Source organism: Balaenoptera ricei, chromosome 9 (assembly GCF_028023285.1).
Source record: "Balaenoptera ricei isolate mBalRic1 chromosome 9, mBalRic1.hap2, whole genome shotgun sequence".
NCBI lineage: Eukaryota > Metazoa > Chordata > Mammalia > Artiodactyla > Balaenopteridae > Balaenoptera > Balaenoptera ricei.
In genome coordinates, this window is record NC_082647.1 from 67870884 (window position 1) to 67888235 (window position 17352).

Here is a 17352-nt window from a genome sequence, read left to right on the forward strand (position 1 = left end):
GGCTTAGAATAGAATCCTGAGAACTGCAAAACTGCTGGACAGAGGAACAGAAGACAGCAACAAAGTCTGTGCAATATGTTCATAAAGGTAGAAGGGAACAGAGGAGACTGTCCGTGACCTGTAAGCCAGTGGAAGAGGTCAGTGCTAATGAGAGATCAAATAAGATACAGCTGATAATTGCTTGTTACATTTAATGACAAGGAAGTCAAAGGTAGCCTTAGCAAAAATAGATTTGCAAACTGACAGGGAAGAAGCCAGATTATTAGAGGTAGAGCTAGGTGAAGAATGAACAGTAAACGAGTAGAGAGACAATACATGGAAAGATTTAAATTATCTTTAAATGCTGATAAGAAGAAAAAGAGTATAAACGTCACGGTAAGAGAAAATCATAGGTGAATAATATTTTACTCTTTCCAGAAAGGATCCTCAAACCACAGAACATCCATTTAGGCACTATCTACGTCCCTTGTCCAAACCAGTAACCTCAAAAGAACATTTACTACAAAGCAGACTTTGTAATAACTAGCTAGTATCACGGACCCAAAGGAAATTATTCACTGACATATCAAAATGACCTGTTAAAAATCATGTAATGAAATCTACGGTGGAGATTTAACCTTAAGATCTTATAGCTCAAAAGACTATCTTTTTTAACTTTAGGCAAATTCATTCTTCTAAGATGAACAGTGAAATTTATCTTTTGAGCAGACCATACCTTTTGGGGGGAAGAATGACTGGAGTAATATTCAAAACTGTGAAAAATGTCTACTTACTGGTATGAAAGAGAATATACAAAATTTTTTGCTTGATGGGCTTCTGAGGAAGATCGTGGGTACATAAGATTGTGGGTAAAGTTAGATGATGCTCTTCCCAAATGCATATCTGTGAACTTACACACATGCAGAAGAGTCTCCCGGGAGTAGAATGGCTTATACCCTGGTTCCTTCTCTAGGTGTTTCAAAGATGTGAAAACCCATCTGATAAAATGAGTTGCTGTATTCAGGTAAGGCTAAAGAATAGCAAAGAAAAATGGCACTGAAAGAGGATACCAGAAAGGGAAGATTCTAGACTACAGACTTGGGATCAACACTAGAATGGAATTTCCTGAGAACAGCATGTGACTTGATTCAAGAAGCAATCTTGATCCAGATACCCTACTAGGGGGGAGGGATCTTGGGGAAAGTAGTTTGAGGGTATGAAATAAAAGCTAACGTTATACTAAAGACCAGAAAGTTGTTCTTCAGGATGAAGGCAGTTTTCCTGGAGAAATCCTCACTGAAAAACATTTACCCTCCCTTGCTCCTTGAGATTCCTTGTAGTCTGAGGAAATCAGTGTGCTTGAACTTGGGAAGTTGGGTGAGTCAGGCCACTGACCCACTTTTTTGTTTTCTACGTCCCTCCCCTATTCTGACAGCCTAATTTACTCTTCTTCCCTTGGTCAGAATTTTCTTTGCCAACCCATTTTCTCCTTAAATAAGCCTTACAGGAAATTAACCAAACAGGGAATTTTCATCCTGTTCTCTTCCCTATTCCAGAACATGGAAGTTTCCATTTTCAGGAAACCATGAAGCATGGGATAAAATTCTAAGACCAGTTAACAAGACCATATAAGATTGTTTCTAAGATAATCTTATGAGGCAAAAGCACAAACCAGAGCAGAATCTTTCATAATGCGTAAGCAACACTTGCTCAATTCCACCTGCTGCAGTTGAAGAAAAGTAAGCAAAGGGAACATGGACAAAGTAATTCTTTCAAACAATCAAATGTCCTTTCTGATTTCTAGCCCCCCAAATTAGGAAGTTTCCATAAGCTCAAGGAGTCTCCAAAATATGCCTCTGTGCTGGCTCAACTCCTGCCAACTACCACCCTTTCCAAGCATCCTCAATATTTTGACAATAATCGTAGGTGCTTTCAAATTTTTAATACTGCATGCATCAAAAAATTATGTGCCATAATGCAATACTTGAACACTTTTCACTAAGTGCTAAAAGATTTTAGTTTTGTGTCCTAATTGTTAACATGGATCAAACACAACAGATTTAAAAAAAAACACAGCTGCAGTACCAAAAACGCCATCTGGTTTACTTAGCACCATATCACCAATAATGAGTGAAAATTTTAAAATATTAACCACCTTCAAATTAAAATTTAGCCAACCACATGAAAAGAGGTTCAACATCACTAATTATTAGAGAAATGCAAATCAAAACTATAATCAGGTATCACCTCACACCAGGCAGAATGGCCATCATCAAAAAATCTACAAACAATAAATGCTGGAGAGGGTGTGGAGAAAAGGGAACCCTCCTACACTGTTGGTGGGAATGTAAACTGGTACTACCATTATGGAGAACAGCATGGAGGTTCCTTAAAAAACTAAATACAGAACTACCATATGATCCAGCAATTCCACTCCTGGGCATATATCCGGAGAAAACCATAATTCGGAAAGATACATGCACCCCAATGTTCACTGCAGCACTATTTACAATAACCAAGACATGGAAGCAACCTAAATGTCCACTGACCGAGGAGTAGATAAAGAAGATGTGGTACATATATACAATGGAATATTACTCAGTCATAAAAAAGGACAAAATAATGCCATTTGCAGCAACATGGATGGACCTAAAGATTGTCATACGGAGTGAAGTAAGTCAGACAGAGAAAGACAACTACTGTAAGATATCGCTTATATGTGGAATCTTAAAAAATGGTACAAATGAACTTAATCACAAAACAGAAATAGAGTCACAGATGTAGAAAACAAACCTACGGTTACCAGGGGACAAAGGGGGAGAGGGATAAATTGGGAGACTGGTATTGACAACATGTACTATTATATATAAAATAGATAACTAATAAGGAAGGACCTACTGTATACCACAGGGAACTCTACCCAATACTCTGTAATGACCTATATGGGAAAAGAATCTAAAAAAGAGTGGACGCATGTATATATATAACTGATTCACTTCGCTGTACACCTGAAACTAACATAACATTGTAAATCAACTATACTCCAATAAAAAAAATTTTTTTTTTAAATGAAGCCAGCCAACTTCCCAATTGTAGAAGGTATATAATTAGAGCAAAATGGTTCTCACCTGGCAGGGATTTTGCCTCCCATGGGACAGCTGGCAATGTCTGAACACATTTTTGCTTGGCACAACTAGGGGGAGGGGTGCTACTGGCATCTACTGGGTAGAGACCCAGGGATGCTGCTAATATCCTCCAAGACACAGGCCAGTCTCCCATAACAAAGAATTATCAAAACATCAATGCTGCCAGATTTGAGAAATCCTGAATTAGAGTTATCATAAAGTCCAATTTCATCTTCTTTATTTATGAAGCCCCCTGTGCTTTGTGACAATAAAATCATAACATAGGCCTGTAGGAAGAAATATAGGTTCCAATCCATTACGGTTTTCAGGGAATGTAGAAGGAAATTACTATTGCTACATATAGGAAAACAATACCAGTTCATTAAGAATTTAAGGGGAAAGAGTATCCAACAGACTGGAATCTTTGTACAACTTTATCTATTAGGTAAATTTGAAGCTCAGCAATGCTCTGAAATATAAATAAGCTCTCTAGTATTCTGAGTTTCCAATGAACTTTCTAGAAGGTTCTAAGCATTTATTTTTCTCATGCAAATGCCATATAAGGTACTAAGGTACTTAGAAGCAAAGTGACCTTAGATTTCTATAAATGAGTCTAATATTACAATGGTTGTTTAAAGTTATGAAGAAAATTAACAAGTTTAAAGTAAAAGGCATACTAATTAAGTTAATTCAGTTAAACATTATCAGTCGGTACCCATTTCCATTAATTTTATTTTCCCCACCATTCAGACTTATATGCTAGCTTTCAGAAGCAGCAAAAATGAAGGATACAGGAACTCTTCACATCGTTTCTGTGGCAATGATCTCAAAAGGCCCAGTGGGAACAAGCAAATTTAAGGAGGTAAAGGAAGCAAATTGACTCTCTGGGAACTTTATTAGGTAACAGGCAGACAAGCTTGAAAAATGGCCCTGTGCTGAAGAGAAGAAAAATCTTCCCTGGCAACATTTTCTTTTCCTTTCCAAACATTTTATTTAAAACAAATGCCATGATTAAAATTTTGGGAACAATGTCTGTGACCTATATGTTTTATCATATGCAGACACCTACGTTAGGAATCCAAATGATAGGCTAAGGGTTAGTCTATACTGAGCTTTAGCAAGAGTGTAACCAGATTACAAAATTTCAATTATCTTTATATTTTTGAATTTTAACAACTCTACAGTGGATGAAGTCATTGTTTTGAAATACATTAAAATCTTCATTAACAGAGGTACATTTCTTCTGGTCAAAGCCCTATTCTTTCAATGTTATATTAAAGTAAAAACACTCAAAAATGTTTAACACATTGTTCTCCTAACAGCCATTAAAGTTGTAACTTGAATTAATTTATTCAGTCATTGCTAGTAATAGATTTCTAATTTACAGAGAGAGGGTAATGATTTTTAAACTAGGATGATGAATTGACCCAAAAGTTCCTTTCCTAAGGGGAATCCTTAGAATACTATATTCTTAAGTGGCCACATGGAAAAATAGGGTTCCTTAGAGGTTTGGAATATACTAGTTATGTTAATTCTTCTTTGATTTAAAGAAGCCTTTGAGAAGTACATATTAGAAGAGTAAAACCTTTGAGAAACCTAGTTAACTGTTCCTAGTAAGTTACAAATGTTTTGTTCAGTTACCCAGTGTGGTCTGTAACACCAATTAACATACTTTGGCATTAATGTCCTGAGTAAAATTTAGGAAATAGATGTCTAGGACATGAATAGTTGTGTTGGATGTATTAGCTATCCATTGCTGTGTAACAAACTTTATTTTATCCTAGTTTCCATGGGTCAGGGGTCAAGGAACAGCTTAGCTGGGTTTATTGTTCAGGGTCTCATAAGGCTGAAAACAAGACTGGACTAGGGCTTGGGTCATATCTGAAGCTCAAGAGCCTCTTTCAAGCTGAAGTGGTAGTTGACATAATTCGTTTCCTTGTCGCTATCGGACTCACAGTGGCTTGCTTCTTCAGGGCGAGTAGGAGAGGGAGAATCTGTGCTGCTTCAAGTCTCTGACCTCTAGTCCCTGCTTTAAAGCATTCCCCTGATTAGATCAGGCCCATCCAGAATCATCTCCCTTTTGATGAAACTAAATCAACTGATTAGGATCCTTAATTGCATCTACAAAATCACTTCACTTTTGCCACAACACATAATCTAATCAAGGAGTGAAGTCCCTTATATTAACAGGTCCCACCTACACTCAAGGGCAGGGTGATACAAACACTTGGATACCAGAAGATGGGAATCATGGGCCCATCTGCAGATCCAGTCTACCACATTGGGAAACTTTAAGAAAAGCAATAAACATAGTAGAGAGCCAAAGGAGAGGACAAAAGATCATAACAAGATCTTAGACCCACAATTAGCCTTGTTCCCAAAGGCATACCCATGGCCAGTGTTCCAATAGAAATAATTACCATGTCACAGACTGCATTCTTCAGACTGCTTCACTTAAAAGACAAAGTAGTTAGTTCTACTAAGACCAGTAGCAAAGGAGACCATATGTCTATGCAGGTACCTATTGCTGCCAGTTTTAAGCCAGGTCTAAAATAAACGTACAAGGAAATAGCAAATATTTTCTGGCACCTTTTCAAATTTCCTAAGATATTGTCCTTCTGGCATTTTCTCCTAATAAACACTTAGGCCCGTTAAATCACAACACAAAGGAGGAAAAATATATTGTGTCAAATCTGGCTGGTAATGAAAAGAATTATCATGCTTTTCTAAAGAAACAGAAAGATAGATCAACCGGTAGATAAGCCATAATGAAAGCCCAATAGAATTTGTCAGAATTAATTTCTAGTGACTAGAATTTAGATTTCTAAGGTCATATTTTGTCAGTTTATCTTCACTAAAAGACTGTAAATTCTTTTCTGATTATAATCACTTAAATATTTTTACTATCTTGATATTAAATAAGCCTTTTTAAACATTTGCCTAAACTTTACACTATATTCAAACTTAAAAGAAAGGAAACAAGTGAAAAAGTGAGGAGATAAAATATTTTATCATTAACTTTCTTAAATAAACATTTTTAATTCAGAAACACAAACCATAGAAAATAACATAGAGTGAAGTCTGTCTTTGTTGTTGTATTAAATCATACATAATATGCTTTATAAGTGAAAGTAGAGTCTCATTCCTGTATTTACAATCATGGTTTTTAGCCTATTGATTTAAAAAATATTTTGCTTCTCTCTTCAACAGGAAGTATGAGATCACTGATAAAGCTTAAGCCCATATGTCTTGATAGAGCACTGTTCTCTGTACCAGTTATACTCTGTACTTATTGCATATTTTAAATTATTTATATTTCAGAGGAAAAAGGGTTAGCTAGGTGATTTACGTACTAGTAGTAAAATCCCAGTCCAAAAAACTAGCTATACAGAAGACAACTGAAGCTTGCTTCTCAATATTTATAGCTATTTTTGAGAATTACATTATTATTCTAATTCTGCAACTAACAGTGAAAAGCAAGAAAAGTTCCTTTTGGAGAAACAGAACAACAGATCCAAGTTTCCAATCCCACTAGACTAGGACATAAATCAGGTAGAAAGATATAATTTCATACAGAGCTGATTCTCTATTAGAAAGGGGATGTGGGCTCTGGGAGGCATGCACTTAATTCTGACTTGTGCACACCACATTTTTGTCCATAGAATTGTACAAATCGCCCTGTGAAAAAGGTTAATCAAATGTGTAGCGTGAACAAAAAAAAAAAAAAAAAATGTGTAGTGTGACTTAGGAGAAAATGCCTGGGATGGCTGACCAATTCGATTCATAGCTGCTGGTGGAGATCCATAACGTCTCAATTCTTAATTATCTAGTCTTTTGTGCATTAAAAAAAATGGCCAATAAAATGTCAGCCAAGAAACACACTGTTCATTCCTTTCACGTTTATTTTAAACCTATTGCACTTAGGCTAGAGTTAAATTAATTTTCCATGAATATCTACCCCGGTAGATTGCACCTCAAGCCAGTTCAGCTCCCCAGAGAATTTTTAAAAAAGCGATTTATCAAGTAACAAGTAACACCTCAGGAAAAAGAAACAGGGTTTTTAATTGCTTTGTGGTTCCATAATTGAAGGCAGGCACCTTCTTGAGGCACTTGCTGCCAGGAGGAGTGAGACTCCAGTTGGCCCTGCCTAATTAATCCTGTGATACAAACCTTCTGGCTTCAATTTTCACATTTCTGTCTCTTTTTAGAGGTGATAATAAAACTAAAAATTTATGTTGGTTACTGTATGACTATAACTGTGCCAGCGGAACACAAATAAAACCATATGGGCTAAGGAGACCTTGTCTCCCCATTTTTGGTTTCTCCATGGTGTGAGGCACAGGGGCAAGCTTTGTGCTAACAAGACAAGGTAGGGGAAATTCAGGAGCTGGGCAGAAGGGCAGGTCAACTCCTTCTTGTGAGTTTGCTCTGTTAGGATGACTCATTGAAGCATATGCCTTTTTTATTGACAAAAAAAAATTTTTCTCAAAATAGAATTGTATGCTCTGAAAGCTCAACGGCTCAGTGACTACAAATCACAAAACTTCACAAAGCTTTTAATGAAAGACAAATTGGACAGCTTAGCCTTTAAAAAAGCTGTCAGGGCAACAAGCACACGGTCTTTTATCTTAATAGCTTACATATTAAAACTGGTATAAAACAGTGTCTGTGGGAACAGCAATGTCCTCAGTTGAGCTGTGATGCGTAATGCATCCCTCATCACAAATTGGCTCCATTTTTGACACAGGTCAAAATTATTTTGCTTTCATGGAGAACTTGATTTGTAATGTGACATTAGTGTTAAATGTCCTGTGGAATGATACTTATAGAAAGAGGAGGGGGTCATTAAAGATGCCCCATCAATAATACATAGTTAGTCCCAGGACAGAATCTGTAAACACAAAAGCATACGGATTTGTCCTTACATTAATTGTGAGACACGCCATGTGTGTAATTTAAAACATAATACGAAAATACTAAAGCCATTCTATTATTGACATTTTGAGTGATTTTTTCCTACATACTATTTATTCTTCCATCTTGAAATACTAACAACATGGTTATTTTCAAAAAGTGGAGTAAAAACCCGGAAAGTACACTGTATCATGCTGTTCATATATACGTCATACTTTTTTTTTTAAAGGGAGAGAGAAATTTCCAAAAGTTATGGAACTTCAATTATGTTTGTATGCTTAAGATGTTCACAGGTTATATCATTGTCTTTAACTGTATTCCTTTTAAATCTATGTTTATATACTTTGAATAGAATTTCCACTCTTTCTGCTGAATTTTTAAAAATATGGGAGCCATCTGGTGGTCAACAATTATATTTTTTTCTTAAAAATAAAAACAATTTTGTGTCTTGCAAAATAAAGTGTCATTCTATTTTCAAATTTAGTAAGCTTTTTTTTTTAGTAGAAGCGTTTTAACAAAGGCCCTAATTCTTCTCTCCCATACACCTAGTTAAATGGATTCTGAACGTGAAACTAATTTTTCAAATACTCCCTTTTCACTGGACATGCCATCTATTTTTTATAAATATCATATGATTATTATTTCCATATATTTCATGCATTTACACATAAGTGCTTTAAATTATGCAAGGGGCTGAGGAAAATACAAATATATTGTTAAAAGCTTTATAATATTTGGGTTTTCATCCTTTTTAAAATAACACAAGTGATTGTTACAGAATATTCTTCATAAAGGACTACTTAGGGACATAGGTTCAGGATTCCATAAATATGTACAGATGTGGAATAGAATTTTAAAAGGAAAGATTAAAATATAAAAACTATAAAGGTTCAAATTCTAGCTAGTGATATGGAAAACATCAAAAACAGAGCTGACGTTAATAGCATTTGTTGACATTCTACATGCCTTGTCCATACCGATTTAAGATAATCTGTTCATCTTTGAAAGTGGTATACTGAATATATATACAAGTATATACACACATACTGTATAAATATATATGTACACACATATATTATAAAATGAGGCCTGATGTGAACATGTTAATACATAATTCCACTCTGATCTCTAACTTATGACTAACTAGGGTTCTTTTTGTTATCATTAGACTTGGTTAGCTCTTTTGTTACTATTAACAGGCATTGAGTATTTACTATATGGCAAATTCTTGACTAAAAGCTTTTATAAATGATCTCATTGAATCCATGTAAAACACTACCTCATAGGTACTATATTCTCCCACTTAATGAGACATATGAGGTTCAGAGAAGTAATTTCAGTAAGAGTGAGTGGCTTTGACTTAACCTCAATTCTAATTCAAAATACTTATTTTTATCTATCATTCAAAACCAAAATGACAGCTAGACACCCTAATTACTTGCAGTTTTACTGTTTTCAATAACATAACTACGTCCTCAATCAGCTTTAACTAGTAGGAAAGGCACCTACCCTTAATCTAAATCTGTTCCTTATCTACCAAGTAACGTGGAAAGTAACTTGGTACCAAGGAATTAAAGAACGCCTGTGTAATGGCCACCTATTGTTTTAGTCCATCAGGCACTCTTTCTTCTTCCTGGTCTAGAACAAACTCCTCCCCTTTCATTCAGGCTCAGCTCTCTCTCTGCTCCATCTTAGGGAGTTTAGGGGAGGGTGCCAATCCTACTACTCTGGGAACTGGACGTGTAACCCAGGCCTGGCCACAGTGACACATTCAGGAGACAGCAGGGGACCCAGCCAGGACAAGCAGAGACATTCCCTGGGATATTTTTACCTTTGGATTGGGAATAAGGATGGTGAGAACTCCTTCCTCTTTCAAATCCCAAAACTGAGACGACATAGGCACAAAGCTATATATACTCACCCTTGCACCCCTTGCCAACCCCCTCCACACACACACACACACACACACACACACACACACGCTTCTGTACTTGAAGGCATAGAAGAGAATGAGGTAAACACACATGGAAATACAAAGAAAAGTAGAAAGCCTAGAGTAGATACAGCCTGCTTATCTACCCCTAAGATCCCCAAAGCAGTGTCATTCTTACAGGAGTTCCTTTAGTGTCTGAGCTACCTCAGAATCTTTCCAAGAAACCTGTACTGGTTGTTGAGTTTAGTTTTTGCTGCTGCTCTTTTGGCTTGAGCTAGTGTGAGTTGGGTTTTTGTCGCTTGAACACAAGAAGCCATTAGAATTGTACAACAATGACAAAATATTAAGTTCCCTATGGGAAAAAAACAGGGATAACCACTGTTTAGCCAATAGTGTCTCCTGAGTGTGTTTTAAAATAAACAATTTCCCTAGGAAAAGAGCCAATGTGCCTGCATATGGCAGGGAAGTGTGACACACAGCACCAGACTGGTTGCAGCAAACACAGGAATGAGCCAATTTCCAAAAGCTCAACAGTTTTAATCCCCACCAGCATGCAATTTTCGTTTTTATCTCACCCATATATATGCAAAACCGGACTCAAGATTTGCCCACCTAAGGAAGCACACAAACACACACACACCTTCCTGATTTCAACATGACCACATGCAGGCCCAGGAAGTAATTCCTCTTTGAACTCCATCTTCTTAGTCTACTGATAAATGGCAGACATATTGGAAAAAAATACTGTAAATTTGGAGGAAGTCAGAACTTAGCTATTGTGACTAGAGACACAGAATGAAGTAAGCCAAATAACATATGCTTTCAAGTTGTCCCAGCTTTGCACTTACCAGTTATGTAAATTGGTTAGTCTCCCTGAATGCCCATTTCCTTTTCAATACAAGACAGGAATACCACAGTCAATTTCAAGAATGGAGATAATCTCTGAAAAGAACCTAAAATAGATGCTCAATATATGGCAGGTGTTGCTGTGGTTATAGCTTTTCATTACTATTAGTATTATTAAGTCTGTGTATACTTTTGTTAACTAAAGCACTGGAAAAAAGAAAAAAGCTTAATTCTTTATTTACTAATTTTGCTTTTTCTGAATATTCACAATAAGTTTCTTCTAAAGGCACTAGTAATCAAAACTAATAGTTGAAAAATGTAATGCTGAAGTATAACAGTATTGTCAATTGCAAACATTAAATATTCTATTGCGATAGTTTTTTAGTGAATCTTATTGTTTAAGCTTATCGTGTTTTTCCAAATACTCCACTTATGTGCCTTTTGTTGTCTAAAATATGGTGGGAGAAATTTTAGTCTCACAACCCAGCCCCATGACACTCATTCATAAGATATACAGTCTCTACTCAATCATTGTTAGGTATATATTTGGACAGAATTATTAAATGAAAATATATAATCTGAGAAGGATTTATTTTAAACAGAGTGAAGCCAAGTTTGCAAGTGACGCCCATTATATATGATAAAATAGCTCAGTGGTTCCCAAATCTTTTTGCTCATTGCAATTACTGGGAAACTTGAAAAAGTACTGAGTTTCACTCCCCATCCACCTGCTAGATTTATCATTTAATTGTCTGGGGTGTGGCCTTAGCTTTGAAACAGTTAAAGACCACATGGTGATTGTATAATATGCAGCAAGTTTAGGAAACACTGGATTAGCTTCCCTACTACTCTCATCATTGCTTAAGTAGTTTCTGTTTCATTTATTTTTCTCTAGGTCCAAGCATTCATTAGAGAAACTTTCATTGAAAAAAAAAAATCATTTATTTAAATTATTGTTTCATTCTCCAATAATCAAAATACTCTGGTAGGGACTAAAGGGTAAGAAAAAAAGTACAAGAGGGCTTCCCTGGTGGCACAGTGGTTAAGAATCCGCCTGCCAATGCAGGGGACATGACGTCAACGTCGAGCCCTGGTCCGGGAAGATCCCACATGCCGCAGAGCAACTAAGTCCGTGCGCACAACAACTGAGCCTGTGCTCTAGAGCCTGCGTGCCACAACTACTGAGCCTGCGTGCCACAACTACTGAGCCTGCACTCTAGAGCCCGCGAGCCACAACTACTGAAGCCTGTGCGCCTAGAGCCCGTGCTCCACAACGAGAAGCCACCGCAATGAGAAGCCCACTCGCCACAACTAGAGAAAGCCGGCACGCAGCAACAAAGACCCAACACAGCCAAAAATAAACAAATAAATAAAAACTTGTTTAAAAAAAAAAAGTACAAGACACAAATTCTGCCATAAAATGTTTACAATACAGTTCACATAATAGAACAAAGACACATACAAATATTAAAAGTCTAAATGTCTCTTCAGGAATGATAATCATGAAAGGAATCAATCACTTAAAGACAGTGAAAATATTTTTTTAAAGGCAAGTGACTCCAGCCATCATAGAGGAACTCCCAGACAATTTTCCTTATACACACCAAAACTGTCTTTGGCAAATGTTATTAAAACTGAGACTGATATCTAGAAACTGCTTTGACTGATGTTCACCCATCTTGGAGGTGACCAGACAGCTACACACATGCAGCCTTTGATTCCTAACAATACTCTCTCGATTCTTTCAATCTGCTAGCCGGTCCCGCGTATGGACACATCAAATGCTTATGCTGAGACCCTGGTGGCCAAGAGGCATTATGATTCGATAGTATCCATATTCTTCATTATCATACAAAGAATGGAGGGAAAAGTCCACATGTACGCGCAGATTTCTTTACTGCTTTCTAAAAATCCCAACTACCACCACAGCTTAGCATTACTAGAAGATTTCCAAGTTTTATGTCCTGAGAATGCAATCTCTCCATCAGGACTATGATGAGGATTAAAGGTGATAACGTAAAAAGAGAGCACTTAGCACTGCGCCTGAGACATAATAGCCACTCAATAAATGTTTGTTTTCAAAACAAAGATAATGTCCAATTCCGCTAATAATTGTGTTAATTTAAAGTGTTCATAAAGTATTCCTTGAAGTCATTTATAAGAGAAACACTATCTCATTTCAATGAAATTAATGCCAACTACTCCCAAATTTACTGATTTTCTTTTTGAACGTGGGATGGGTTTCCCTTCATTGGAGTTCACTCTTTCAAAAATGAGTACGTGTAGACTCCTGGCCTGAGGATATCCAAACCTATTCTTGCCAAAACAGGTTGTGAAATGGATGCATAAATAATTGGAGGTAGAATAACTGTTTACTTTTCTGCCCTTTATTAGGCCTTCACTCTTTTCCCAGCCAAGATGGAGGAAACCAGAGTCACAGAACATCTGAACTCTGTCCAAACTTCAGTTGTATTTTAAAATTTCAGGTTAGGATGAATAATATATTAATGCTATACAACTTTATTGTGTTCACTTTAAAATTTATATTAAGTAGATTGCTACATTATGGTAATGTACTAAATTACCTAAAGCAAAGTAATACAATGATTAACTGACTATAAACATTGGTTTTATGGTCAGATTATAAAGTATTACAATGATTAACATTATGCATTTTCATAACACTAGAAAACTGCAGGATGAAGTATCCGTGGATTGCCTCAGTGCCATTAGGAATAATAAAACAGTGGTATAACTCAGTCTCAAGTTACATCTTGAGAGTAAACTTGGTTTTAAATCTCCTCTTTAAGTGGCTGAGAAATTCATTAATTTAAAATGCCCAAGGCTTGCCAAACACAAGGTAGAGAATGCAAGTATTCATGCAAATGTATGATATTGAGGAAAATAGGGATTAACGAATAGTTTTTTAAAGACTTTTTCTCTAATACTTTGCTATAGAACAACCAGAACACATCAACTTTATTATGTGTTCTTTCAATGATAAAATAAAATTGATATACTCAAGATTTATCTCACCTTCTTTCAAAAATAGATTTGAATTGGGTTACAACCTTAAAAAATACACTCTCAGATTTACAGAAGCCTAGTTCATCAGTTCTACCACATAATGTAACAAACTGATTCTTTGTGGAGAACAGACAACGCAGAGAAATAAAGACCTGCAGGAGAAGTTATGGATTTTATTGTTATTTGAAGGTAAAGGGTTGGAATGCAGGTAGGCACCAGCATAAAAGATTTGCGCATCGGGACAGAAGTCTATAGAAAAATCACAGTGATGGACTAATACTGGAGAATGCTGCAGCAGAACTGTCTGGGCTTGAGTTTTATGTTGCCACAAAACTGCTAGATAATCTTGGACAAATTACCTTAATTTCATTATCTGTAAAATGGGCATACCTCTCAGTTGTTGAATGAATTAAATAAAAAGTATAAAGTGACTGGCACCTAATAGACAATAAATCAGTTATTTTTATTAACATTATTATTAAAATTATTACCAGCTGATTACGACCTGTTGATTATTATTAGATTCTAATGAATAGTTTCAACAGGAAAAAGAGTAAAGCAAAACTGGGAAGGCCAGTTTAAGAATACTTGGCTTGATGAAACTGATATTGAGCTTGGGAAATTGTATTAAGCCCTAAAATACATATGCTGATCATTTTATATTACACAATGCTATTTGCCTACTCCTGGGAGAGGAAGTACAAGAGTTTGAGTCTTTTCTGAAACTGAACTTCTACTACAGATACAGCTTCTTCAGTGGTTAATCGCAATGCAATTACACATTTTTGTACACTTTTCCCTACAATACGAGCAGTTTTCAAACAGGGGGTCATATTTTCTATGATCCTGGCTCCCAACACAATTATAGGCTTTTAATAGATGCTCAATAAAGATGGGTTGAACTAACAAGAAATTTAATGAATGCCTAAGGAACAATAGAAAACTTTCAAATTAATGAAACTCATTGCTGGTGTATATTTAACTAATGTTTTAACATCCACTGGCATCCATATATCTATTTAGCTGCTTGTTTGAAAACCTCTCTCCTGCTTTATCCATTATCTAACATATTAAAAGCACGTATTAACTGAGCAGGTCTATCACACTTTTTCCATGCTGTGTTTCTCAGAATGCAGAAAACAGGCATAAACTGAGTAATATTAGACTTTTCAACAAGGCCACTAATAACATAATGTTGTAGAAAATAATAAAAGTCAAACTCACTGGTTCTTATTGCCTGCAAGAATGTCAATGTAATGCTCCTGGGTTGGGTGGGTTGTGTGACACGCAAAATGAAACAAAGCCATTCTGTATCTATAGAAAGAGGAATTTAATATTCCATGATAATAATGGACCTATATGGGCAAAGAGTTTAGTGTTTTTCTTTCTTTTAAAAAAAAATTTTTTTAGTTCCATGCCTCTCTATATGGTATCCAAATCCTTCTTGCTGAACTTAATTTTGTTCCATTTTTCTTATCCTTAAAAAATACGGAGAACAAATTTTTGATATCATTATCAATATATAAACTATTCCTAAAACAAAACTCTCTCAAACTGTGGTTTGTTGCCTATTTTTCTTCATTGGTCTGCATGAGATAAGTACAGAAATTTTAATCGCCCACACACTTTCAATGAGCAATGTATATCGGTTTTGTGACCCTCTTTCTTTTCTCTCTGTTATGTTTGCTCTGATCATATTTATGGAAATTCAATTTTGTGTCTTGTTGAATCTAATAAAAAACTGAGGCTTGAATTGTGTATGTACTGTTTTAAGTTTATTTTCTAAGTAATTCATCTTTATTGCATTTCATAGAAGTGTCATTCTGTGATAGATTGGGAAAAAGAAACTAGTCCTCTACCACAGATAGTTTGAAAAGCACTGTCCTAGAATATTATGGCCTTTTCCCCTACACAATTTAAAAAGAAAGAAAAAAAAAAAAACAAAAATAAGTACTTTTAACTTGTTAAATAATTTGTAGTACTTTTTTGTTTAATCTTCTCCAGGTGCTGCATTCCATTTGTTATTTATGTGGATGCGCTTTAACAAACCACAGAGTTGTCAAAATTGAGTTTAACAACAACAAAAATCTGATCATATTACCTCCTTCCTTAAAATGCTTCAGTGGCTTCTCCTTAACAAATATCTTTAATGCTTCTGAAGGCTTAAGAGATGCTCCAAGATCTGCTTCTGATTACTTTTTAGCTTCATCTTCTCTCCAGCCCCCATTCTCTTCCCCTCCCCTGCAGACCAAAGACATAGGCTCTCGTCGTCAGGCCTTTGAATGTAAGTTTACCCTCTCTCTGTAACCCTTCTCTCTCTCAAAATACACCCCCACCACACACACACACACACACACACATACACACGTGCATAGGTGCATACGCCTATGCACACTCGCTGATATTGTTCATACTTACTGTTTCTTCAGATGTCAGACTACAGGGAACTTTCTCCTGAGTCCTTGGCCTCTTACTGATACTGTTAGGTCTTTCCATTTTCCTTCCATAAAATTTACTACATATGTAAAATGTATTTAATAGCTATATTTTTCACTGGATCATGGCTCTGTAAGGGCAGGGAACTGATTTCTGTCTAGGTTTTTGCATTCCCAGAACCTAGCTCAGTATCTGACACATTGTGTGTTCTCAATATTTATTAAATGAATAATGCATAAAAATGATACAAGAGCTGATGATTTTAAATTACATATTCTCATAAATTCTTCGTTTGCTTCATATCGTTCTGCAATAACCCCCATAGCATTTCGAAGACACTATAATGTTAACTTATAGAAAGAATGCTATAACCTTTGTCTTTTTAAAAATCTTACTATTATGTAGGGACTTCCCTGGTGGTCCAGTGGTTAGGACTTCGCCTTCCAATGCAGGGGGTGCAGGTTCAATCCCTGGTCAGGGAGCTAAGGTCCCACATGCCTCACGGCCAAAAAACCAAAACATAAAACAGAAACAATACTGTAACAAATTCAGTAAAGACTTTAAAAATGTCCACATCAAAAAAAAAAAAAAAATCTTAAAATAAATAAATAAATATCTTACTGTTATGTAGATCTTCCCTCTACAGTATTTGCTGTACAAAGAAGTTTGTTGTCAAAAAATTCAGCTTGTCATCTGGCAGTTTATTTTTCCAACTTGTCAAGGGTATTTAAAGCTATAATCCTTTCCTTACTGTGATACAAAAACTTACTAAGGCAAACATTAACCTAGGAATAGGGGCGGGATAAAATCTCAGGAATTCAGTGTAGTTGATCTTGATTTGAAATTAGATTCTTTATAACTCCATTACTTCTGCTTAATTTACACTAACTTCATCTGTAGCTCAATCTTCAATGTATGCTTTTTCGTGCTTTGGTCTTTTAAAATAACCTATTTTCTTTACTTATAAATTAATTATTAATTTAAAAAGATTTGCTTCTTGCCCACCTACCAGGAGCCAGACACCATGATAAGGACTTTTACAAAGACTTCATACTCATTGACGCCTCTGAGACTGTTATTATTTCTGAGAAA

General features: G+C 35.8%; 1 long non-coding RNA gene across 2 annotated transcripts in view; it reads right to left on the bottom strand.

Annotated features, from left to right (window-relative positions):
* The window catches only part of LOC132371538 (uncharacterized), a 49859-nt gene extending 32887 nt beyond the window's left edge, over positions 1–16972 (bottom strand). For both annotated transcript variants that reach the window (XR_009504870.1, XR_009504869.1), the window contains exon 1: positions 16882–16972. This is a non-coding gene — a long non-coding RNA (uncharacterized LOC132371538). The remainder of the gene's footprint in view (positions 1–16881) is intronic.
* Positions 16973–17352: the final 380 nt, after the last annotated feature.